The following is a 26,813-nucleotide window of genomic DNA, read 5'->3' on the forward strand; positions in this document are numbered from 1 at the left end:
GAATTTAGGTGGATTTTTTTTTGGACACATCAATAAACAACTCTGTCTGAGTTAAACATCTGTTTCACAGCTAACCTGACCTGAGATAAAAACCAAAACATTTTCTGCATAGGGCCCAGCAGGTGGTAGTCCCACAAAGCACAGCCACAGGAGAATGGCTATCTTATTTCTTATCAAGTGTGAGAAAGGTATAGAAGACTAAATTTCTTTTTCTGATGGGGACTCAGATCCAGCTCTTTCATTGACACAGTGACATTTTCTATCAAATGCTGAAACATTCATCATGCCAAGAGAAAGTGTAAGACAACGTGCTGAAAATGTACACATGATGATAAAGAATGTAGGGTTCAGGCCTTGCAAGATATTTCCGTAATTTATTGGGGGGGAGGCGAGGGGGCATTTGCATTTGATCTACTACTGAGCCATTAATTAAAATACAAAAGCTTTGAAGAGGGACTGATAATCACAACTCATTAACCTTCTATTTTTTTTCTTCATTTTTTGTTAAAACACTTTGATATGCCCCCTTTGACAGCCTGGGTGATTAGAGCGGTCTCTGTCAAGGTGAGACGTTCAAGTGTAGATGGTAGGAAGAGATTCATGATTACTTCCACAAATGTTAGAGGTATCACAAAACAACAGTGGTATGTGGTATAAAAGCTTCTGATGGTGTTACATATTTCACAGTCTTTCAGGAGTTTTAAATTCATCTTTGAAGTGATAAAAAGATAGGTGGATGAAGAATAAAAGGGGAGGACAGAGAAAGAATTTAAAGTGTTAGGTGATTATCTGACAGAAAAACTGAGATTTTTTCAATATTCCGTATCAAGAAAACCATATCTTATAATTTGAAAACCTTTTTTCCCCCCATTTTCACTTATTGAACTTTCAAAAGTAGAAGTGTTGTTGTTGCTAAAGGATAAAACTAAAATATAAGGGTGATATTTTATAACTCTCCTTTCCACCAGAACAAAAAGTACAAATTCAACATCCCACTAATGGGTTCCCTTTTAAGTTGTTGGTCAGAAAAATGTGAATGCTCTCTTTGGATAGACTGGTAATAAAAATGACAAAAATCAAACTGAAGCACAGAAATAATGTTTTGAGATCAAAGCTAAAAAAAGCAAAAGCTGGGTCTAAAAGCTCAACATCACACAAACAAGTGAAAGATGTAATTATGCACAGATTGAGAGAAATTGCATTAATGAGACCTTATATTGTAAAGTTACAGTGTCACACCACTGTTTCTCACTGACGTACTTTCTGAATATAATACTTTCTATTTGATAATGATAAACTTTTCCATTTGTTGAGGGCAGTCTGACTTGAATACTGAATTCCTGTTCTTTAAAATTAGCTTGTGATTGTCTTGTCTTATTTGGTATCAGTGGAGGAACATATTTTCACTCTTGAATTTTTACTTCTGCTCATAATTTATCAGATAATACTCTTTCCTCACACCTTATAAAATTCTATAAAATTATTTATAAAACGAAATTACCTATTTTCCTCTTGACCCTGTTGTCATGCCTTATTCCAGAATAGGCAACATGTGAAGCCTTTCTCCTTCACTCAAATCTGTGACTTTTATTCCAGAAGACTATCTTCTCCACTTTTGTGCTGTTGAAAGCATCTCTAAATTTGTTTCACTTAGTTCTGCTGAGCACTTAGTTCTTGCCAATGTTTCTTTATTGCCAAGTTCAATTGTCTTTCTCTGACTTCCCTTCAGACCCCAATGTTAAACCTCTCTGGTTCCAAGTCAATTCTGCTAACATTGCAGATGGAATCACAGTTCACTCCCCACTTTTACTCATCCTAGAAGAACCTTTATACTGAAAAGTAGGACCTTGTCCCAGGAGGTGAAAGTTGAGTTTAATCTTTCATGTGAAGGACTGTTGCTTTTGCAGATTTTACTCACATTGATAGGTACTTATTCCCACAAAGACTCAGGGACATCCTTGTGCCACCTGATTGATTATGTTTATTTTTTTCCCCTGCACCTTCCCTTCCCCTTTCTCATACTACAGAATACATTATAATTTTTACATCTTTTTTCCCAGCATCTTGCAAAACTGTGAACCTCCAAGATTCTAAGTTTTGTTTTCATATTGCTACTGTATGTCATTTGCAAAAGATGTCTTTCTCAACAATTCGTTCTTTTTTGCTGATAGAGTCATGTCCATGCATTCTGTCTCCATGTTGCAAAACCTTTTCTGGGTTGGTTCATAAGGTCACTCTCTGTTGAGGAAGTTTTGAAACATATTTATGATTTTCAGAAATAAAGATCAACTCTTGTACTCTCTGATCAACTCTAACTCTTTTCTCCAGCTCTTATTGAGGATATTTGCAGTTTTGAGACAGAAACAGCCCTTTGGAAAGTACACTTTAAATATGAGTAGCATAGCCTTATATACCCACTGTATTTTTCCTCATGGAAAGCAGCATTTTATTCAATATATATAATTTCTTACATGACAGTTATTCATAGAAATATTAATTAGAAAAAATTATTCTCATGCAAAGTAAACCATTTAAGGAAAGTAAAACGATATAAATACATCAAGCTCAGATTTCAACTTAGCTCAGCAAATTCAGTGTGTGGAAGAAGGAGTCATCTGTGCTTTAGCTGAGACAGAAGGCTTCATGGCTGCTTCCTTTCAGAAAGGTCCTTTGAGCATTTGATTGTTCTCTTAGAGGCTAGGAAGTGATTGACCTGTATAAGGAATGATGGGTCCAACCAGGCAAATTGCTCCTCTGGGTCTCCTTGTCTTGCCACCTTTTATCTTTCTTTCTTTCTGCTTTTGTAAGGTCTTTTGAATAATGTTTGCCTTGTAGGCACAGGTGCATGGCTTTGCCCATGCTGCTCCTATCCAAGCTGTGATTTTGTCCTGGAAGGCACTATCAGCTGCAAGAACCATATGCTCAGGTGCAGGTCACTCATGTTCACTGGATCCTGAAACCTCTTGACCTATGCTAGTGAAAAAATCTCTGATTTGATATGCTTTAGCGGGTGTTCCTTCTCCCTTTTCTTCTTCCTTTGTTCAGTTTGAAAGCTATGGTGGGTAATGTATCAGTAGTATCTTTCAGGTCTTCTAGTATATGTTCAAACAATGAGACTTTGAGTAAAATCCCAGAAGGGTGCATGTCGGGTCCGGCTGTCTGTCTCTGCCCCGACACGGGTAGGGTGGTTCTTTGGTGGGCGCGATGCAAAGGACGAGTCTGGACTCTTCAGCTTTCGGTCTTCAGGTTGTTTATTATTTCTTATCTACAAAATTTTTCTGTCTGCCCAACAGAGGTCTGATCTGCAAGCAGTCACAGGCACTCTCTGACCACCCACGGGGCGGTCATGTCTTTTTATACTAAAACCTACATATACAATATTTACCTTTATTTCCCAATGCTTTTTGCCCATGTTAGCAAGTGCACCTTCACCATAAACCAATCTCTAAGTGCCAACATCATCACAGGAGATGGAGGACAAGAAGAAGAAAGAAGAAGGACAAGACATGCCCTGATCCCTCCATCTTGTCTCCATAACCCCCCTGTACCAAAAACCTTAAAGTCTGTATCTCACCCTCTAAATGTGTCTCTTTTACACCTTTTACTCTAAAGTGATTCTCTTGTCCTCAGACTCTTGTTACTTCTGTGGATGGATCAAAATCAAGCCACCAAACACTCTTGGCAACATTCCAGGGTTTTCGAGACCCCCAAGGGTTCTCCTGGCATCTCTGGACATCGGGAACGATGTGCTGAGATCCCACAGGTGCATGCTGAGAGTTGTCAATTTAGGCATTAGTGGTAGAGTAATAAACAAGCAGGGAGTACTGAAAAGCTAGATTAGTTGGTCATCAGCATGAAAATAAACTCACAATGTTTTTTATCCATTCTATGTAAGCAATTATTTTATAAGTCTTAGGATAGATTCTAGGACATTAGCTTGTTGTTTTGTTTATCATTTGCTACAAATCTATCTGCTGTGTTCTGACAAGAGATAATGGTATATGACTCATCTATTTCTGGAAATGTGTCTTCAGTGTACACAGATGGTGTTTATAGATCCGATGTGAGGGGTGAGCTATTTGAGAACAGCGATCTGCAATGTCAAAGATTTGTCATATATATTGTTCTCTGTACTGAGCAGAAAAACTATCCTTTCTAGTCTGGTTCTGAGGTGTTTGTATCCATGAAGTTCAGAAGACAGAGGCCATTTACTATTCTTTTGTCTGTGCTAACACATAACTCATGCTTTATGTGGAATGTAGAATTCTCTTTTGTCAATATCGCTCGCTTCAGCTGTTGTCATGGCAACAAGTAGCATCTTTGCTGAAATTCAACTAAAGTTTAACATGGACTTCGACTGTTGCAATATATTGCTGAAATTTTAACCTTTTAATTCAAGTTTTGTCTTACAAGCAAGCATGTTCTGTTCTTCCATGTAAGCAGCCCATGGAAAGCAATAAGCTGTACATTGCTTGGAGCAGCTACAGGTTTAATTAAAGGACACCAGTTATTCCTTGATATTCATATTTTATGGCATTCAGTTCATGTGTTTCAGTGCATAAGAGTCTCCCAAGTCTTTTCTCTGTCATTCATTATTCTGCATTTTGGCTGTGGTACCATCAATCTATTCTTTTGTCTCATGTATATGCAGTGCATATGTGTAATACCTAGGTTACAGGAAAAGGGCAAAGAATTTTGAAACTGAAATTTCTACATTATACATGCTTTCCTCAGACTATGGAGACACATGTACTGTTTAATTAATAATTCTTCACTGCTTGTGCATTTTACTGTGCAATCTTTCTGACAGAGTATTGTTTACAAGCAGAAATAAATTCCCGTTAAACATTTATTGTTCTGAAAATTAGTCTCAGGAGATACAGAACAGCAATAGTGTCACTAGGGAATTTATTGAATTTTGGGTATTTTCTTATTGTTTGAGAGACCATAAAAGATTCTGCTATTTCAAAGTTTACTTAATTTGATTTAAAATATGAAAATCCAACCATATATTGAAATATACATTGCCTTGATCACTGCAAAGATAATTTTTTAAAAACTTAAAGAGAAGTAGAAGGAAAAAGTTACATGTTTAGGAAGCCTTTATGGCTTTTGCTAGCATTTTGGTTTTTTTTCTGATATAAGGGACCTGTAAATTGATCAGATTGTGAGTTCATGCCATTTTACAGTCTCTTCTACTGCCTTTCTAAACAGAATGGTATGAAAGCCTAGAGCGATTAATTCAGAATTTCTAGGAAAAGAGCAGCAATTGCCCACTCTACTTCATTCAATATGGTCCAAGTGAAGTATATTTTGATATGCTAGGATGAAGTTGCACAACATAACTTAATGGCATAGGTTGAGTTAACAGTTCAAGAGAATTTTCAGTCTTCTTTTCCTTGTCATCTTCTTTCCCTGTCCTCCTTCCAGGACCAGATTTCCCTGCTTCTCTTGTGCTGGTTGCATGGCAAATCAGATAGATTATTAAATTTCCCTTTTTGACTACCAGGATAGAGTTCTATGATTTTCCTGAGACTGATCCAGGAGTTAGAGTATAGGAAAAGGGTGAAAGGAGAGGGTCAGGACCTCCTCTTTCACACTCAGGAAACCTCAGCTAAACTGAAATATGTCATCTCTAATAAGCTCTGCTACCTCTTAGCACATGGGAAGTGAACAAAACATGTTTACGTGTCTTGGAGGAGTATTAAATTGCTGCTGAGAAGGAGTTATTTAGAGATTCTTCCTGGAGTGTAAGATAAGAAAAAATAACTAATCCTCAAATACATAGAGCCACTGTCTTCCTGGTCCAAATTGTGCAGAACTTTCTCCTAGACACTATGCAGCTCAGGCCTTTACTTAATAGAGCTAAACCCATTGATGACATTTATCTTTGAACAGCAGCCAAAAAGGAAAATGTCCAGAATATTATTAAGATGCAGACAGAGTTGGATGTGACCCTGAATAAGTTTTATTTTTTAAAAAATTGCACAGGAAGCAGTGATGCAGAATGTGCAGAGAAATGGGTTAGGCTGGGAGAAAAGGAATGGTCAAGCTCTGTCTTGCCAAGTTTGTTTTTTTATTGAAACCATGGCCAAATCCCCACAAATTTCAGAGAAAAAATTGTGCAAGTGGGATGATATCATAAATCTACCAACTGAAGGTAAAGAATTTCCTTAAGAACATGGAGGACATTGGATCTAATGGATGAGGTGGCTGAAGTAATTGTCCTGCTGGAAAAACTGGTCAGATATTGTCAAGCTGCAAAATGCAGATGCAAGTGTGAAATCACTTGGATATTTTAGGATTTTTCTTAAATAAGGATAATCTAATATTTTCTGTAACTGATCTTTCAAATGACTCTTTTTCATTTATATTCTGTAACTCACTGTTTACAACATTGGTGACTAATATTGAAACAACAATTATTTATCATTTATTACTGTGGATGTTTCATATTCTGTTTTAAGCAGTTGTGAATATTCTGCAAGAAGGCAGTAGCAATGGTAATTTTCTCTATTACTACTGTAATTACCTATTTCCAACCACAGAGGCAGTGCTTGAAATGATCAGCTCTGTCAGGAAGAAAATGCTAATGTTTTCTTCTTTTAATCCCTTTTCTGTCTGCTGTTCTTATGTTTTATAATCTAATTAAACAAGTTTTAATTTTATTTTTTTAAATTTAAGTTTTCATATTAAAAAAAAAAATTACTGTAACAGTAATTATGTTCCTGAAGTTCATTATAGTGAACAGTAGCATTTCTCCTTGAAGATGGTTTGTGACTGGAAAGTGTAAATGGCAGTTTGTGCAATTACGGCATGTAGGCTTCACCCTTTAATTTCTATTAAGTGCTGAAAGGAAAGCCACATATTCTTCGTATCCCTTAAAATATGGTTTCTAGAAAGAATATGTATGTTTGAAGAAATAGTTTACCATTGGATTATTTTCTGGTATATAGTACATGAGTATTATATCCAGTTATATATTCAGAATTCTGCATTTTCTTAACTGTTGAAGTAGATATTACATTAGAAACCCGCTTTTCTGTGGGCTTGCTACAAGAGATGGACACCAAAGGACTTTATCTGTCATATCTCCTGCTCTTTCTGCCCATCTGTGAGAAAGCAGATCTGAGATCTTTAAGACCCCTCTTTCACTAACATCAGCTCAATGCTACGTTCAGACTGAGAAAACCTCCTCAGAAACCAGGTAGCAGTGTGTCCCCTTAGTCCTCTTCAGCTCAGGAACCACAGGCACTGTGCTGGTTGCATAACATTCCTGCTAGGGGTAGGAAGAGAGAAAAGCCAGTCATCCAGTCATATCCATCATGTCCTCATGTCTGCTCGTGCCTTCATCAGCAGTGGGACAAACAGGGTATGGATGGACAGATGCATCTCTTGTAGTCAGGCTTTCAGCAGTCTGTTGCAGCTGATCAAAGCTGTCCTTGTCTTTGGGATACTCTAAATGTTTCCCCCTGTACAGATGTTATGTGATGTAAGGGAAAGTAATTTCATGCTCTGTTTAACCCCCCAAGGCTCATGCTCTTCCACTGTGTTGCTGATTGTAAAATTGCAATACCTGTTCAGTCTCTTACTATTTTCCCAGTGTGGTTAAGATTTCCTACAAGTTTGAAATAATTTAGGAGGGAACCAACAGACAAAACATGAATATTCCCATTTGTTTGTGCATATGCATAGGGATGAAATGGAAACATTGCTTCCTTAGGAAGATGGTGGAAAAAAAGAAAATGTTTCATTTGCGTAATGGAAGACATGGTAACTATTTAGTTACTACTTTCAGTGAAGTATTGCTTTTTGCTTGGTTAAAGTTATTAGATTTATTTTGTGAATTATCCTAGAAGCTATGTAGAAAGCAAGGCTATTACCGTTGTTAAGCAACAGGACTTTGGCCAAGATATTTTTACAGTGACTGATTAATAAGCCTGACTGCAATATATCTCTCTATTACTTTAATTAAATGGAAAGGTAACATCCTCTAATGGATTATGGCATAGTGCATAGTGCAGCCTACCACTAAATGGGCTGGTTGTGCCTTGAATTTGCACACAATGGTAAGAGATGAAGAAAGGACACACAGTAATCGATTTTGGCTCTTCTGAAACCTTTTAGTGATTGATCTGGGTTCTGGTTCAGCCTGGTTCAGTAATGTGGACACACCACAGCACTGAAATAAAGCACCTTTACTGACTTGAGCAATGTCTGAGGAGCTCAGGGTGCAGGCAAAGCTCAATTCCATCCACCCATGTAGGCAGCTTCTGAAGCTCCTCAGAAGAGAACCTGGGTGAGCTAGAAGCAGTATGGGTAGCAACCATGAATAGCCAGTGAGACAAGCTGACTATCCTAATGGGTCCAAGATCTTGCTTTTCTTCTCAGACACACTAGTCAGGGTTGAAAATTGAGACCTCTACTGATCTTTCAAATAACTGATCAAAGCTCACTTTTTACCTTTAGCCCCAAATTGCCACAATATGTAGAAGATGTATCTTGTCTGACTGAGGTAAACCTCACATTTTCTGTCAGGAGAGTGACCTGACCCAAAAGAGTTGAACTGTCCTGTCTGGACAGTACCTTTTGCAACAAATAATATGATATTTCAGAGATAGGGAACACGATGCTGAAGCCTAGTGATCATCCCAAATTCCAGACAGATAGACCTGGAGAAAGGATTCTGATCCTTTCTCCAACTTAACATGATGAAAACCAACAATGTCTGATCTCTGCTATGACTGCACACTAAGCATTGGTGACATTCATGAACAGCTTTCAGACCACAGCTTCAGCTTGAGAGACATCTGTCAAAACTATGCTTCAAGAAGCTAAATTTCTTATTGGATACCTAGATCTGATGGGTGACATTTCAGTACCCCTGAGGAAAAGGTCAGATTTTGTTTTTTGCACTGCCTATAGCAAACTCTGGCAAGTTCTGGCAAGGAAGAAGCAATCAATGGCAAGCTGACTGAGCTGGCACCACCTGCCTTGCTGTGGGTGGCATCAAGCCCTTCAAGAAAGGCCTTTTAGAATAAAGCAGTCAGTTTATTAAAGCATATATTAATGACCTGCAATTTGATAAATGCTGGATTGTTCTTAAGTTTTAATTGCTTTCTGTTGTTTTTTTTTCCCCAAGTTCTTTTATGAATTATTGTAGCACTGACCAAATCTTTTGCACTCTAACTGGGAGAGGAATTTATAATTAATGCATTGTATTCCATAGCAACCAAAACATTTCTAGACACAAATGAGACCAGAGCTAATGACACCATCCAAAAATACAATGGTTCTTAGTCTTCACTGAAGGTGAATACTGTGACAGATTTTATTTACGAATGTATAAAGAACAACAAGAAAAAAAGATTACAAGTCTGTCAGATAAAATTATTATCCAAAAGATGAAAAGAGTTCTCAAATATTTCTAGTGTCTGATTTTTAGCTTTTCTACCTTCACCATGTTTTTTTTTAATGTTTACCAAGTAGAGAGTATTAATCCCTAGGCTATCCTTTGACATTTCCATACACGTTTGCCCCATGCTATCAGAAGGATCACTGTTCGTTGTTTCACAGTTTTCACTCTGCTGTATCTGGTGCTTCATGCTCTCTCTGCTTATAGCATGTCGGCCTTTTCTCATTGAGAAGTGAAATTGTAAAACTGAATGTTCCAGAATAATTTATAACATGTTCTTGATTTTAATAAGACTCCCAGCCTTTAATATGATAATTTTATATTTTTACACTTCTGATATGGTTTGAACTTGAGCTTGTTTTCTTACTAAGGGAAGAGATATGCTGGAACATTAATTTACAGATCTGGAGATGTTATAATGTAGAAACCAAATCTAGAGATGCTAAAAGGAGTATTCTGACCTAGTTTGGCTAGTACACATAAAATTTGTGAAATAGACAAAGGAGTTTCTTAGACCTTGGCAGAAAGTTCACCAAAATACTTATTATAAAAAAGTGAAATCTCCCTTTTAATACAGTCACTTAAGACACAACCATCAAAATAACAGCCAACAGTATTAGAAGTAACTTTGTAGGGCTTAGCTGAATTTGGAATTTCATAACTTAATGCACCATGTAAGTGCATATCATGTCTTAGTCTAAATAAAAAAAATGGAATAGAAACAGTGATATATAATGCCTGTCATGAGATTTCAGCATGGAAAGCTGAGACATGTCCACAAATAAACTTTTTTAGATAATTAAGGAATTTGGAGAGTTTTCTAGAAGAAAATAAGTATGGAAATAAACTAGTAGTGCTTGTTCTCTCTGCTAGTGAATACAGGCAGCAGATGTCACCTGTGTCTGCTGTATGGTTTCCCACACAGTTAAATTATTAGAAATTTAACATGGTCCTGGACTTAATGTAGTTCCAGCTCTGAGTACCAATATTTGCATGAACTACTCAAGTGCAAATGGGAGCTTTGCCCTTTGGGGTGCTCTAGTGTTGCATGGATGGGGAGATGGTTAGCAGGAGGTGCTGTGTTTCACGTATCCCAGTAATACTTCCTCTGCTGCTTTTAATTTACAGAACTAAGATGAATGATACATGGCTCTAGATGACCTTTACTGTAACTGGCAAGGATGTCTTCTTTCTTGCCTTGATTGTGATTACAGGTTGTTTCTTTTTAAAGGAAACCTTACTAATAGTTCGTGTAGGTAGTTTCACTTAAGGAGTGAGGCAGTAGCAGGAGTGGTAGTCAGGGGCCTTGAGGTCCCTGGTGACATGGAAGCCACAGTAGCATGTAGGTGCATGCAGGGTAAATGGTGTCTGTGGAGCCAGTGGCTGCCCACAAGGCAGCTGTGACAGTCTCTCCATGGTCTAGTCCCCTGGGTGTGGCACAAATATTGTTTCCATTTCTGTTTCCGTTCATGAAGTAGCCCGGTATAAGAAGGATGTTCTTTGTGTCTCTCTTTCTTCCATTTGTAGATCAAGAGAGTAGGGATGATATTTAGTGATTATACTGTTGTAGCAAAGCATCTTGAGATTGACAGATGTTATGGAGGACTGACATTAATGTCAAGAGGCGGTTACTGCTACAGCTGTAAATCTGGATAAAAAGTGTCACACTGAGCAATTCTGACAAAACAGCATCTTTCTAAAGAAAACTGAACCATCTTGTGGGCCTGCATCGCTTCTAACACCATTTTTGACAGGAATGTGTCAAAATGAATTATTTCACATTTTGTTTAACTTCTGTTATATCAAAATATTTCATATGAAGTCATTCTTTTTTCATATATTTTTTCTTTTGACTGCTTCTGGGTAAATTGCACCTGTGAGCTCTCCTTTATTCTGTCCTGTGGGTTCTCCTACTGGGGGAATCTTTCTAACCCAGATAGGTGACTTGATAGCACTGCTTGTCCTCAGTCTGAATAGTGGTAAAAGAGTATTTTTTAAGAGAAGAAACAATCTCTAGGTATCAGTCCTTGATATATTCAAATACTTCTGTGTGTATTCCCACAAATCTTCCGTCTCAGTATGGAGCTCTCTCATGTGTTTGAAATCCTCTGACTGTGAAAGTGCAACATGGTTAAGGTTAAAGGACACCTTCATCCAGGAGGCCTGGGCATGCGAGTAGTTACAGAGACATGGAATGGCCTCTTTTAAATAGATGTACTGTTTATTCACCCCAAAGTACACAGGATGCAAACAGCCAGGGGATCACCTACTGCAACACTTACTTGAGATCTGCAGTCTTGAGAAATGGCATTAGCTCATTGCCACACCATTGCAATGGCCTCTGCATAACTTGGCACCGAGAGACAGACTTTCCTCTTCCTGTGACTCTTCCTTCCTGCTGCATGCTCCCCTCTGCTTTCCTCCAGGCTGAGTTCCTTACAGAGCAGTGGCCTTTCTAACCTTGAGAAATGGACTGGTGAAAGATATTTGTTACTGACTGATTCACCAATTATTTCCCCTGACAAGTTCTAGTATTCTGACTGAAGATATCCTAATGATGACATTAGTTTGTTTTTGCTCATTATGGCTAGCAGATCCCTTTGATTTAACTTCACAGAGCCAACCAAAATAACGTAAAATAGGTAACAACAGATACATCAAAGCCTCAGACATAAAATAAGGAGGAAAAAATAGCTTTCAAAATAGGATCAGCATATCATATTGGTGAGAGTTAATAAGAAAATATTTTCACACCTCAAATAAATTAATGAAATTAGATTTCAGAAAAGCTATGTAAAATGAGGACTTGATATGCAACGAAACATTTGTGATAGATTTTTAGTTTTGGTTTTATGCCATCTTAGTTTTTGTTATCTTCCCTTTCCATTTCTATCCAATGAAATCATCTAAAGCTGCATGAGAAATTGGCATTCTACAGTGGTCAGAGATAGAAATACAGAGGAAATTCAAGAACTACAGTGTAATTCTACTTGCTTAGCTGTGTCCCCACTCTATTGTTACAGTAGCCATTAAGAAATGCAGGAAAATGATGAAAACATAGGAGTAGTTTCAAATCAATAATTTCTTCCTCTAGTTCTCAGTTCTCTTTTATTGGACAGAGCTATTCCCAAGTATATATTTGGTATATCTAAGTTTGAAAAAAAAGTATTTAAAGAAATGGAGAATTGAAGAATGGGATATGATATAATATCTTATATCTTTCTTTAATAAGGACAGCTAGACAGAGTTTACAGGGTGTATAGTACTATGTCTGAGTAATAAAATATGCACTCCAGTGACATGAGAAAATTACTTGGAAGCTGCAGAAAGTTGAAACTAGCAGAAAAAATTATTAAAAAAGTAAGGACCTGAAGAAACAGATGATAGTAGATAAAGGAAGTTCTGAGGTAGGGACAGTGGCTGTACATTGTTCCTGAAGGTATTGTTTTGAACAGATAATTTTTAATGTTTTGTTTAATTTTGTAGATATGAAAGCAATGGAAAAGAGCTTTAAAACCCGCATATGGACTGTTTCCAAGGCACCCTTCATTGTTGGCTTCTGGTCCAGCTCCATGTACATACAATTTGAAGTAAATGCCTGTAAAGTCTATTGTATGATACAGTAGGAAATAATCCCCCTGGTAATCACAGTTCTGAAAGACTCTTGGAGATTTATTGCAGAAAATATTTCTTTTCATGATGCTTCAAATACTTCATCTTCTGACAAATTGATCAAAGCACCTATCCCCATTATCAATCAATGCCATGTTTGTTTAGCTAAACTCTATTCCTGTTCCTATCACACGCTAGACGCCAAATGATGGATCCAGGCTACTCAGGAGTAGGCTGTAATAGTTGTGTAATGCTGTTAGAGATCAAAAAAACCATTAAATGATTTATTTTGTTAAGTAGGTGTTTCATTGCTGTGATTTCTTTGATGTTTATGTCTATTTTTCCTGTGGCAAATCCATAGTAAAGTAGTATGCAGAAACACTTTGTAGCTGGAAAAAGATAGAAATCCTTCCTGCTTTACTCCAGATTGTAGGGCAAATAAAACAGTTCATAGTTTTCTGAAAAGACAAAGATCCTAATTCTTAGATGTAGTCCTAGTACCCTATTTTTTAGGAAGGAAAGAAAAATCTTTCCAGTGATGTATGACAGAGCTCAGTAACTATAGAAGATACTGCTGAGAGGAATTGTCTGCTTACAATGTCAGATTAATTTTCCCCCATACCTTTCAAAAAGGAATGTAATTTTGGCATTCGGATTGCCGAACACAACTTAAAGTCTAACTTCTCTGGTAGCCAACACCTCCTGTAGGTATTTAAAATCATTCAGTGAACTGCCGAAATAAGATTCTAATCAGGCTAACACATATTTTGTATGCCACAATTCAGGGAAATATTTCCATAGGTTTATGTTTTTAATTACAGTACAAAAAGTAAATAAATGTTATTTAATTTTTAGTATTGATTGAACTGAAGTATCAAAAATTTACATTTAATGAAAAGTTTTTATTTAGTTTCATTAAGAATCCATATACAGTAATGTGTGGTGTATTTTTAAAATATAATGTTAGATACTGATTCTTCCATTCTGCACTTTTTGTCAGTCAAGAATTGATAGGTAATAATAGTTTTCAAATTATCACACCCATAATTTTATTGTGTGATTTCCTATCAGATGACCTAATACCATGCTCTATTTTATTTTATTGCTGTTATCTAGTAATTTCACTCATCTATATACCAGAAATAAATGTGTATAAATTTTTAATCAGTCTGACATGAAAGGCAAATAAAAGATATGTTTATATTTATTTGTGTAAAAAGCTGCAGCTCATTAGTATCTCATCTGTGTCATCTTATGATCCACTGGTACTGGACACTGCACTGCTACATGAAGTGGGAATGAAAACTGTCTTATGCTCCATAGACAAATGAGTCTTAATCTGCTGATGTTATATGCAGGCTTTTACCTGGTGCCCAAAAGGGCTCCTCAAAATTGAAGGATGTATGATTCGAGTTCAGTGTACTCACTGTATAGGTTAATGCTGGACAATAAAGAAAATATCCCAGATGTTACTGCCAGCAAGATTTGGCAGAAAGTAGGGCAGCAAGGAAGGCAAAATGACCACAAATTTTTCAAGACTGAGATAATTCTTTATCACTTTATTCTATAATGGATATTGAAACTAGGCTTTCACAGTGAATAAAGTTCTTAAAAGCCTGAAAACCTAAGAATAGTCTCCATGTTTCCTAATAGACATATGCCTTAAAATTAAACTCATTTGCATTAGATATTGCTGAAAGAGGATGCTCTTTAGTTTTGGGAACTCTGAACCCAGGGGGATATCAGATGGACAAATTTAGCACAATGACTCTTTTTTTTTTCAGGCACGTGTATGTCTGTACTGGAAGTTAGATGGGATAGCCTAAAGCTGAAAGTTTAGTTTTCCCCTTTTAACAGTTGATAGGCAAAGGAAACAAAAAATTATGACTCTATGAAAATTAATCAAAAATCAGTCAGTATGTTTTAAGTTTCCTTTTTAGAAGGAAATGGCAGGTTGAAATAGCATAATTTTCTAAATTGCTTCCCAGAATTTCTGCTAGTAGGTATTGCACTGCAGTACAAACAGTTGTTTCTGTTCCTATAGAAGCACCTGGTGGACCTGAACAAGTATGGCCATGTTTTGCTAGGTGCCCTGTGAATACTGAAAGAGGAAAAAGTATCCTTGGTCTCAGTCTTAAGTCTGAATTGTGTCAACTGTTTGAGCAGTAAATTTTCTGTGAATATTGATGCGAAAGGGATGAAAGATGCAGGCTCAGAAGTCCTCTAGTGCCACGTTTCTGTTCTTATCAGAACAGAAAGCTTCCAATTTCACTAATTTTTTTATTTCTTCTTTTGTATGTGTGTATGCACACATACACATACTGCAAATAGAGAAATTGAACAGTAAAATTGAAATGTCATGTGTATTCCTACTTCCATATTTCTGTTTTTTTTCTTGCAGGTGTGTATTTAACTGTAGATGAAAAACAATAAAGAGCAAGCATAAAGTACAAAAACTTTTCGCTATTACCTGTGCATACAGAAAAATTATATTTCTTGTTCTGGAGCCACCAAAATAATCTGAATTTCTTCTTTCAGTGGGCTGTGACACTGAGAAGACAACACTCAGAATAGCATGTGAAAGTGTCTTCCAAGACAGCAGTGGTGTTGGACACTTGCACTCTTGGGAAAAACAATTGAATGTAAGAACTGAAAACGTGATGTACAGAAAACAGAAATGAAAGTTGATTTTAGGTTTCTTTCCCTGAGCATCATGCTGGTCTTTTCCAATGTTTTCTATCTTATATATAACAAATATCTTTAATAAAACTAATCTTTTTTCCCCCTTTGAGGTTTTGTAAAAGTAGAAAGTAAATTCTTGAAGTTCTTGGTGTCTTGTTTTTTATTTTCAGCCTGTATCTTATGCAATTCATCTCATTTTTGTGGCTTTTTTATGCCATGTGTAGCAGCATGAGAATGACATTAGTAAACAAGAATGCTTACTCATGGTTTTGGGACTCCTGAGACATTTCTTCTTCAAGATGAGTTGAATAGCCAAGAGCTAGAAAGATGAGAATTGTAAACTTAAACTTTTTGAAAGTATGTAGGAAATTTTTATTAGGTTACTGTTACTAAAATAGTAATAATAGTAAAAAATCAGAGCAAGTTAGAATAGTCTCTCTTTTAAGTGTCACTGTTTTACAATATATGATTAAAATAAGAGTTATTAGATACAATGGCAAAAATCATAATGAACAAGCAAGTTCTGAAATGCTTTGCCAAGTTGTAATCAAACTGAGCACATACAAAAGGGTAAGTATGTAAACAAACTCCCTTTTCATTAAGGATGATTGATTTACATAATTGTCAACTATCAAGGGAATGAATAACTGTCAATCTTGGGCAGAACAGCTAGTTCACTGGAAATTCTGATAATAAAAGTATTTAAAGGTTGGATATTTGGGTGATAATATCAATGAACATTTCTATCCATAAGAATTGGTATTTTTCTTCCCTGAATTTATACTTTAAATCCACCTTTTTTTACACTTAGGGCATCACTTTCTGCAAGGACTGAAATATAACAACAGTGATAGAACACATTCTGTCAAATGTGTTGAAAAAAGGTTATGGTGAGCCTATGGCAAATAGACTTTAGTAGAGCGCTGAAGCAAAAACGAGGAGAAATGTGTTCTCTTTCTTGTTTTCCTTGCAGTATGATATCATAGTATCACAGAATGTTTTGGGTCAGGATGGGCCTTAGTAAAGACCATCTAGTTCCAGCCTCTCTACAGTGGACAGAGACAACTTGGATCAGGCTGTGTTGCTCAGAGCCCCATCTCGCCTGGCTTTGAACACTTCCACGGATGGGACATTGATGGTTTCTCTGGACAATCTGTTTCAGTGCCTCACCACCCCCACAGGTAAAGAATTTCTTCCTAACATCCTACCTAAACCTACTCTCTTTCAGTTAAAACCATTAGCCCTTGTCCTTTCACTACATGCCCTTGTAAAAATTCCCTCTCCAGCTGTGTGACAGTGTTCACAGGGGTCTTAGGATGAGGAAAGAGACGAGAATGTTGAGTCCATGTTTCAGAAGGCTTGATTTATTATTTTATGATATATACTGTATTAAAACTATACTAAAAGAATAGAAGAAAGGATTTCATCAGAAGGCCAGCTAAGAATAGAAAAAGAAGGAATGATAACAAAAGCTTGTGTCTTGGACAGAGAGTCTGAGCCAGCTGACTGTGATTGGCCATTAATTAGAAACGACCACATGAGACCAATCACAGATGCACCTCTTGCATTCCACAGCAGCAGATAACCATTGTTTACATTTTGTTCCTGAGGCCTCTCAGCTTCTCAGGAGAAAAAAATCCTAAGGAAAGGATTTTTCAGAAAATATCATGGCTACACAACTGTCTTGTAGAGCCCCTTTAAGTAATGGAAGGTTCTATAAGGTTTCCTTGGAGCTTTCTCTTCTCCAGGGTGAACAACTCCATCTCTCTCAGCCTGTCTTCATGGGACATGTGCTCCATCCCTCTGATCATCTTTGTTGCCTCCTCTGGAGTCACTCCAGCAGGTCCGTATTCTTCCTCTGCTGAAGATCCTGGAGTGGGACACAATAATCCAGGTGGGGTGTCAAGAGAGCAGAGTAGAGGGGGAGGAAAATCTCCCTTGATCTGCCATAATATTACCTACTTGATAAAAGCCATGAGATAGTTTTTGATTTATGACTGCTCATAGTTTTTTATGAGCTAAGACTGGGCTAGGTCATATTCTCCAGTTTATAAAATTAAAGTAGGCTAAACTGTAAAGGTATATAGTTTGTATAGTTTCAAAGAAGTGGACTGCTATTCTCCATTGTTCAACAAGGTCTGGGGGGGGGAAATGATCTGTCACAGACAACTTCCTTCCCCATCAATAGTACACGAATGAGATTTTTAAAGCTGCCATCCTTTCAACATCTGTTGAAAAAAGCAAGGGCATATGAAGCTAGGGTCAGAGGGACCTTGCCTGTGTACTTGCAGATAATACAAATCAACTTTAATAATTATAGATTATATCAGGGCAGTATTTATGTATTACACTGCTTATCATACTATTTCTGGTAAATGAAAAAAGACTGTACTTCAGGGACTGCTCTCAAAGGGACTGTCATCAGTGTCTAAATATACTTAGCTCCAGAAGGAAGGGTGGAACTGTTGCAGCCTACTTAAATTTAGGCTTTTAAGTTTAAAAACTTCAGGTGCAGCAGACAGTCTGACAGGAAGCCTTGTTTTTCTGCTTGTATGATTTTGCTGTGAACAGAGCATAATCAGGATAGCACTCCAGTTTTGGAGCACATCCTAGCTCTTGCTTGAGTTCACACAACTGTATTACTTGTGTTAGGCAAGAGCTAAAGCACAGGAATAAAAATTTTTGCAAGTCAAAACATTTATGTATCGTTCCAAGCCATTTTACTAACCCTTTTGGATTTCAGTCAAGCTATTTTGTAGTTATAAGGAATTTCAAAGAAGTAAGAGTAAATTAGAAAAGGAAAAAAATATGCCTGTAGCCTGTACTGTCTTGAGAAAACTTACAACTGTTTAATTGAGGTATAAGATCCCAATGTAATATTTTTAAAAAGTCTGATAAAAGTGAAATAAATCAGAAGAGAGGTGCAATTCCCATTCTTTGTCTGGGTCCTTTCTGAGTTGTCTGACAGTTGCAATGATACTGAGAATTATGTTTTATTATTCCACTGAAGCCTAAGCCACAGATCAGTCTTTGGTTGGCTTATGATTGTTTAAATCATAACAAGAAGATTCAGTGGGCAGCTCTAGTGAAATCCTTATTCAGCAAACTGCCGATGTTCACAAATGACTTATAAATATTGCAAATTGTACTCACCAGAAATCATGGCTGTAAGAATAGTGTGGGATTCCTGCAATTTTTTAGGGGACTTGCAAATAAGTCATAGACAGATACAAGCAATAAAAATAATCGCAGTATCCCAGAACTAGCTGGGTGGGAAGGGACCACAAGGATCCTTGAGACCAATTCCAGGCCCTGCACAACACAATCTCCAAGAGTCACACAGGTGTCCAGGGCTATTGTCCAAACACTTCTTGAACTCTCTCAGGTGCTGTGAACACTTCCCTGGAGAGCCTACTCCAGTGCCCAAACACCCTATGAGTGAAGAACCTTCTCCTAAGATCCAATCTAAACCTCCCCTCACACAGGGGAGGCTGTTCCCTGGGGTCTTCTTGCTGGTCACCATAAAGAAGAGATCAGTATCTGCTCCTCCCCTCATGAGGAAGTTGTAGACTGCAGTGAGGTCTCCCCTCAGTCTCCTTGTCACCAGGCTGAATAAACCAAGTGCCCTTGGCCACTCCTCGTATGGATTCCCCTCAGGGCCCTTCATCACCTTTGTGGTATGCAAAACCCTCCTTTAGATTCTCTCTAATAGCTTAATGTCCTTCTTACACTGTGGTGCCCAAAACTGCCCCCAGCACTCGTGATGAGGCTGCCTCAGCCCAGAGCAGAGTGGGACAATCCCCTCCCTTGCCCGGCTGGCCATGCTGTGCCTGATGCTCCCCAGGATGGGGAGCTGCTGCCTCATGTTTGCCATGACCTCCAGGATCTCATTTCCATGGCACTGCTTTCCAGAATCTGATTTCCCAGTCTGCACATACATCCAGGGTTACCCCATTCCCGATGCAGAATCCAGCATTTTCCTTTGTTGAACTTCATATGGTTGGTGATTTGTTGAGGTCTCTCTGAAGGGCCTCTCTGCTTTTGAGGGAATCAAGAGCTCCTCCCAGTTTTGTATCACCTGTAAAATTGCTCAGTATTCCATCCAGTCTTGCTACATCATTAATGAAGGTGTTGAAGAGGACAGGGCCAAGGATGGAGCCCTTGTGGAGCCTAGAGACAAGTCACCACTCTGATGTCACCCCATTCTCTTTAACCCTTTGTACCTGACCTGTCAGCCAGTTGCTTACCCACCCCATGATGTTTTTATTCAGATGTGTGCTGGACATTTTGTCTAGAATGATCCTCTGAGAGACAGTATCAAAAGCTTTGTTGAATTCTTAACAGATTACCTCTTATTACTGGTTTCCCTTGATAACTAGGTGGGTTACCTTATTGTAAAAGGAAATCAGGTTTGCTAAGCTGGGATTTCCTCTCATGAAGCTGTGCTGGCTGTGACTAATGATTGTGTTGTTCTTCAGATGTTTTTCAATACCTCCCAGAATAAAAATCCAAGATTATAACTAGATGGAAATAAAATAACTAGGCTCAAAAGAATTGGGCAAGAAATCTGAGCTTTCAAGTGTTTACCCCAGGAGTGGATTCTGTGCTCAGAATGTCTTCTGGTTATAGCTCCAGTTTTACACCTCTTGTCAGGCACCTACACAAACATGACCCCTGGGAGCAGCCCTGTGTGTTTCCTCCTGGCCAGATGTACGTTAGTCTGGTCCCTGTGGCCCGTTTGTGCACTCTCTTGAGGCTTGGAAACCCTCTTCAAGGATCAGACATGGAGCATTTAGGGTTCTCATCACTGGTCTTGAAGGCAATTGTGTCCTTCCTGGAAGGTAGCTCTAACTGCTGCGTGGTACTGGGGAATTAGTGCATATGTCGTGTATACAACACAAAGTATTGCTTTCCTTCTCATCTGTTCTAGCTTGTAAAGTAGGAAGACAACATTGCACATATTCCTTCTCAATAAAAGAGAATGGAGGAGTCTTTTTAGCTTAAAAACAGCGCTGACCTCCAGCTGACAGAAAAAATGTACACATGTCAGCATATTTATGTGCATGTACAAGAGTGTATGTAATCTTTTGTGGTATTTATACTTTAAAAATAGCCTATATGTTTTGTAATTCAAGAGCAATTAAAATATTTTGAAAATAATAGTATGATAGCTGGTATCATAGCTAATCATATTACAGAGACAAGAACAGAGACTGTTCTTGTCTCTGTAATAACAGTACCAGTTAAATTGCTATGATGAGGAAAGCAATTCATAAATATTGCAGTAGCAGATGTGACTTAGGAAGTGCTTTGCAGTTCCAAGGCTATCACTTTGATTGATTGTAGTGACAGTGAAGTTGCTGGAGGTTATATTTTTAAATTAGACTTGAATTTAAAATAGAATACTAGCTCCCTCTTTTGCGTCAGAATCTGTTATTTATCTCCGATACAAAAGAGAACATGATCTGAAAAAGCAGACATTACTTAGACTTAAATCCATGATTTTTAAGAGTAGTCTACCTAGAAATAGTTCACAATAATTGACTTTATTGAATTTATAATGCTTCAGATAATATATCCTGAGGAACAGAGTGAAGCATTTATAGAACCATGACGTAAAAGGGTGTATGTAGTGGTTTCTATTTGTATATCTGAGCAGCTCTGCTCTTCCCATTGTATCAGCAGGCCATGCCAAAGTGTCATCATGCATCATGAACTGATTTCCAAAGACCTCCTTTTCCTGAGGCAGAATCCTTGTTCTAGTGCAGGGGCAGGAACGTGATGAGTATCTACCTCATTTATACTTGTACTGCTACTGTGGGTAACCACCCAGAGCACAGCAACTTCTCTTCATTGAGGTTATAAACAAATTGTTGCATTATAAACAATTTGTTGCAATCTCTTTTGGATTTCATAGGGTCCTTTGATGCAAAAAATATGCAAAAAATTGATGATTTGATATTTTCTTCAATATTCAATCATGTCAGTTTCCTTTATATCTCCTTTTTTCCTCCAGTCTTTCAATCTGCAGAAAAACATTTTTCTGTGTACATACTAATCTACACATATGGAGTTTCTTTCAAATAATTGATAGCTAATTTGATGCTGCTTTGTCATCTGAAATTTATAATGTCCATCTCATGTTTTTTTGTTTGATTCTTATTTCCTGTGGGTAAGGCAACTTAATGGTAAAATAGAGGAGTCACGAAAGTGGTATGCAAAACTTTAGATCCTGCATACTAAAGATAAAAAGAATATATTTCAGTTTCTTAGCAACACCTGCATAATGATTCAAAAAATACATACCCATTTTGGAAGAGATTCTAAGGCCTATTAGCATAGCACATTGATAAACCTTTCTTAGAACATACATATTCTATATGCTGGTCTTTTAGGAATACGTATCAGTCCTGTTGACCTGCACCTAGGAGTGGGAGCTTTTAATTACAGGTGGCTGTTCCTGAAAGCCTATTTTCTAGTAAATGCCAGAAACTCTGCCTCCTCAACATAAATAAGACATATTTTGATGTAAATAAGAAAAGATCTGCAAATCAAAATAAAATTTTGACATTGTTAATTGAAATTGTTGCCTCTTCATATTAAATGCATGTGAATTTTGTGTCCTACTGTTATGAATGAGCATCGAATTCTGGAAATGACTCAAAATCAGCTGCAGTAACTAATATGCCAGAAGGTCATGCTGCCATCCAGAAGGACCTTTAACAGGCTGGGGAAATGAGCTGTCAGGAACTTAATGAAGTACGCCAAAGTGCAGTCCTGCACCTGGGAAGGAACAGCCCCAGGTCCCTCTACATGCTAGAGACCAAGCAGCTGGGAAGTAGCTTTGAGAAAGAACTTAGAGATCCTGGTGGTCTCCAAGCTGAACATGAGCCACCAATCTGCACTTGGAGCAAAGAATGTTAATGGTTCATTTGAAGTGCTGCCAGTAAGTCAAGGGAGGTGACCCTTCCCCTTGCTTAGAGCTTTGGTAAGGCCACAACTGGAGTTGTGGGCTCTCTGGTACTAGAGAGACATGGACATACTGGAGAGAATTCAGCAGAGGGCTGCAAAGATGGTGAACGGCCTAGAGTATTAGGAGAGGCTGAGACAGCAGGCAATGCTTAGCCTAGAAAACCTGGGGGTGCTCTCAGCAGTATGTACAAGTACCTGAAGAGAGGGTGCACGAGGGATTGAGTCAGGCTCCTTTCAGGTGTGCTAGTAAGCAAACAAGAGGCAGTGAATGCCAGCTGAAACAGAGGAGGCTCAAGATGAATATCAGGCAAGACTTTTTCACTGTGAGGGTGACTGGTCACTGGCATGGGTTCTCCAAAGAAGTGTGGAATCTCTGTCCTTGGAGATATTAAAGAGCTGCCTGGACATGGTCTTCAGCAACCTGTACTAAATGGGTCTGCTTGAGCAGGGGGTTTGGGCAACGTGACCTTTGGAGGTCTGTTTCAATTTTCACCATTCTGTGACTCTATGACCTCTCACTTCTCATTCTTCTAATTTTATATCAGCTTTCATGCTTTGGTATGCAGGAAGCAAAAACAGCCAGAGAGACTGCTGCCGTCTCAGCAGTCTCAAAAAATTGTATTATTTTTGCTAATTTTAGCATTTTAAAACATTTTAAATTTTAACAATTTTAAATAGTTGAGAAAAACTTTGCTTTAATATAGGAAACATCTCAGAAAAGTAGAGGTTAATACATACTTTGATTTTATCTGTGGAATTTAGCCTGGCATTTTGTTCCTCTTGAACTGTGAACATTGCATGTATTTTCACACTGCTTTTCTCAACTATTCCTACTAGGCACATACTGATTTAATCAAATCTTACAGCTGTAGCTGAAAAGTGTTCTGAATAATAATAAGGCTTTTATACTGAATATGACTTCATTTAGAAAATATTACTGATGCAAGATGACAGATTCATTAAACTGCCTAATTGATCAATGTGCTTATACTTCAGAAAATTCTATTTTTTAAAGTTAGATGACTTGGTTATCTAATAATATTTTATATACCTTCTTTGCTTTACAGTTTTGTTTGATGAATAGCTCTTGTGAACCAAAAAATTAAACCAATGATCCAGAATTAGCTTCGTAAGACAGGTGAGACTTTCTAGTTTGGTGCTTTTCTCTGTGAGGAAGACCATGGAGATTTTACATGGAAACACAAGATTTATTCCTTAAAGAAGCTGGTCTTTGCAAGATGCAAAGCATCAAGGATGCTTGTTTTTTTTGTTGAAAAAGACATTATGCTGTCACTATGACCATTCCACTTTCTTGCCAGTAGCCCTATTTCATTAGTGCAGATAGATGCAACCAAAATAATTCTTTCTTCAATAACTAGACAAGAAAAGAAAAAAGGATAGCTAGACATTAGAGTAAATTTGATCTCTTTGCTATGCATTGAATTTGTTTTAGCCTATTGGTACTTTTTGATTATTAAATCAGCATATTTTTGAAACTACTGCTCTGTCCTTTGACTGAGACTGAATAACTGGTTCAGTCTTTCTCATGTTAGTAAAAAGAGTTTTTACTAACCTTGACACACAAGTGTAGAAATTAAAGTTTAACCTTGACACACAAGTGTAGAAATTAAAGTTTTTGTTTGAAAGTAAAACATAAACACGACTGCTTTCTATGAGATTCTGTTAAGTTTTTACTTTAGCCCTTACTGTTGAAGAAGGAAATTTTTACTTTAGCCCTTACTGTTGAAGAAGGAAATTTCCAACCAAGTGGGAGTCCCCACTTGGTTTCTAATCTCTAGTTTTGTTGTCTGTAGTAAGGAGTAACTATTTATTCTTTCAATGTCACATCATACACTGATCTCATGTATTGAAGAAAGATTAATCACACATTAATCTCATTCTTGAAGTAAACATTTCTCCCATAAAATTCTGCTGTGTTTTTTCTAATTATGATCCCATTCCATTATATCAGTGAAATATTTTCGTTCACAACTAATTCTAATTAATAAAATATCTGTCTACAAAATGAATTGCCTAACAATTCTGTCAGTAGAAAAATTGAAAATATTTGCCATATATGGCTGGGGAATGACATGACATTGGTCAACAACGTGCTAGAATCAAGACACTAGAAATGGACAATAATAAAATAAAAATATCTGGTGCTCCATGTGTTCGGGCTGATTTAGAGGACACGGGGATAGAATTCGCCTTAAGGAAACAGTGCACAAAAACACTGGAGCTTAGCAAGTTGGCATTTGGAGTTTGTGCTCTATACATAATGAAGCTTCAGTCAGGATCATTTACATTGTACTAAAGAAAAATGTTCTAGCTTCTATGGTTAGTTAATATAATGGTTGATTGCTTATATAGATCATATCTGATCCTGCTTTTAGGGAAAATACAGAAAATACAATGTGAAAATCTAATTGCATAAGCAGCTATTTCTGGTAAACACAAGCAGCTACAAGAGAAGTAAGCACTATCCTTTCTTCTAGGAAAGATGCAGAGGAAAATTATGTCACTGGGTACTGCAATTATATCCCTGGGTGTTGCTCCTGCTCCAGCATTAAGCATAAGATATATGGTGACAAGGCTTCCAGACTGTCAGGCAACACGTGAGTGAAACACCCTGGCAGAACATAGAGGTAAAAGTTGAATTGGATGAAAATGTTCGTTAATTTGCATTATTAAGTCATAGCATAATGTTTGTTTTCTTTTTTCCCCAAAGGATTCTATTTTTTTCTCCTGGTTGATATGCATGACTTTTTTAGACTCCTATTAGTATATAGCAGAAGAAAATGCAGTCTAAAGAAAATGAGGTGTTTCATGACAGGGTGAAAAAAAATATTTGTACAAATGTTTAACCAAAGAAAAATGAACCCAATAAAATCAAGAAAAATAATTAGTAGGCTTTTTCAGGAAAATTTCCAGGCAGTGTCTGGAGTTTATTAGTAATTTTGTGACTAAGCCCACATTTTGAATATCACTATTTAGTGTCTGAACAATCCTATCAATCATGTTAAGAAAATAGAAATTAAGTAGTTTAAGACATAAACCAATGGAGTTATCAGGTATGGCCACTAAAGGAAAACAACATAAGTACCTGTTTAGATAAAAATCTGCCTCATTATTGTATAGGACTTGGTGGCTACAAGGCTATGGCATACAGTACCCCTGAAATTCTTCTGTGTACCACTTTTTAATGAAAAATGGATAGAAGAGGTGTAATGTGATTACTACAGAAATCATATTCATTTTTCAGTATGTGCAAAGTTCTGACAGGATGAAAATCAGTTGTTGTAGTCAGTACTTTCAATCTTTCTTCTCTGACATTTAGTGCATGTAAGATGGCAGACACTCTATTTATCCATGCCCTTGGGTTTGTAATAATTACTCTTTTCTGCTATTTTAAGAGATAGCAAGAGATAGTGCAGGTAGATGAGAAGTCAGATACATGGGTTCATTTGTCTCAATGTCCCTTATCAAAATATTAGACCTCTAACCTTTTTGACATTTCAGCTGTAGTATTTAATAAATAATAAATTCATTCTGCAATATAGGAGATTACATTTAAAAGTGTATGGTACCTGAATGTCTCTTTCTGCTTTTCAAATTCTGAAAGTCACACTTTCTGTATCTATTTGTCCAATTGCATCTTATCTTAAAGAGTTGCCTTGGAATTATGTATGTCATCACCATCCTCACATCCTATATGACCTGAAGGAAAATAAGGCTGGCGTTTCTTTCCAGAGTGATAATAGGATTTTATACAGAAATTCAGGAAAGCTAAAATAGTAAAATTTTAAATTCAGAAGCTTATGTGAAATGTGATTTTTATTTATTTGAATATATGTAATTTTTATGAATATAATCCACCCACACCTTGAAGGCAGATGCCGCTGGTATTTTCAGAGATTTCCTTCAAATTGTAATAAACACATCTGTGTACTATTTTTGTCTATGTCAACATCATGAGATACAAAAAGATACATTAATCCTTTTACATGGTAAATTAGGCAATAAGCTAAGGGCATTTTCATTCTCTAATAAACCAGTGAATATTTCTGTTTTGCCCTCCTTATACTGGAAGTTTTCAGAATAGTAGAGGTGTAGAAAGCAATGAGAATGG

The 26,813-nt window shown here is 37.2% G+C and overlaps 1 protein-coding gene across 1 annotated transcript in view; it reads left to right on the plus strand.

Annotated features, from left to right (window-relative positions):
- The window catches only part of ARAP2 (ArfGAP with RhoGAP domain, ankyrin repeat and PH domain 2), a 271,525-nt gene that overhangs the window by 38,208 nt on the left and 206,504 nt on the right, over positions 1-26,813 (plus strand). The window contains exons 7-11 of the mRNA XM_071432570.1: positions 15,566-15,669; positions 16,683-16,890; positions 17,458-17,603; positions 23,749-23,819; positions 25,180-25,329. The gene's annotated coding sequence lies outside the window, so the exon portion shown is untranslated. The remainder of the gene's footprint in view (positions 1-15,565; positions 15,670-16,682; positions 16,891-17,457; positions 17,604-23,748; positions 23,820-25,179; positions 25,330-26,813) is intronic.

This window comes from Agelaius tricolor, unplaced genomic scaffold (assembly GCF_023055355.1).
Source record: "Agelaius tricolor isolate 1412-34295 unplaced genomic scaffold, bAgeTri1.0.p SCAF_8, whole genome shotgun sequence".
In the NCBI taxonomy this organism is placed as follows: domain Eukaryota; kingdom Metazoa; phylum Chordata; class Aves; order Passeriformes; family Icteridae; genus Agelaius; species Agelaius tricolor.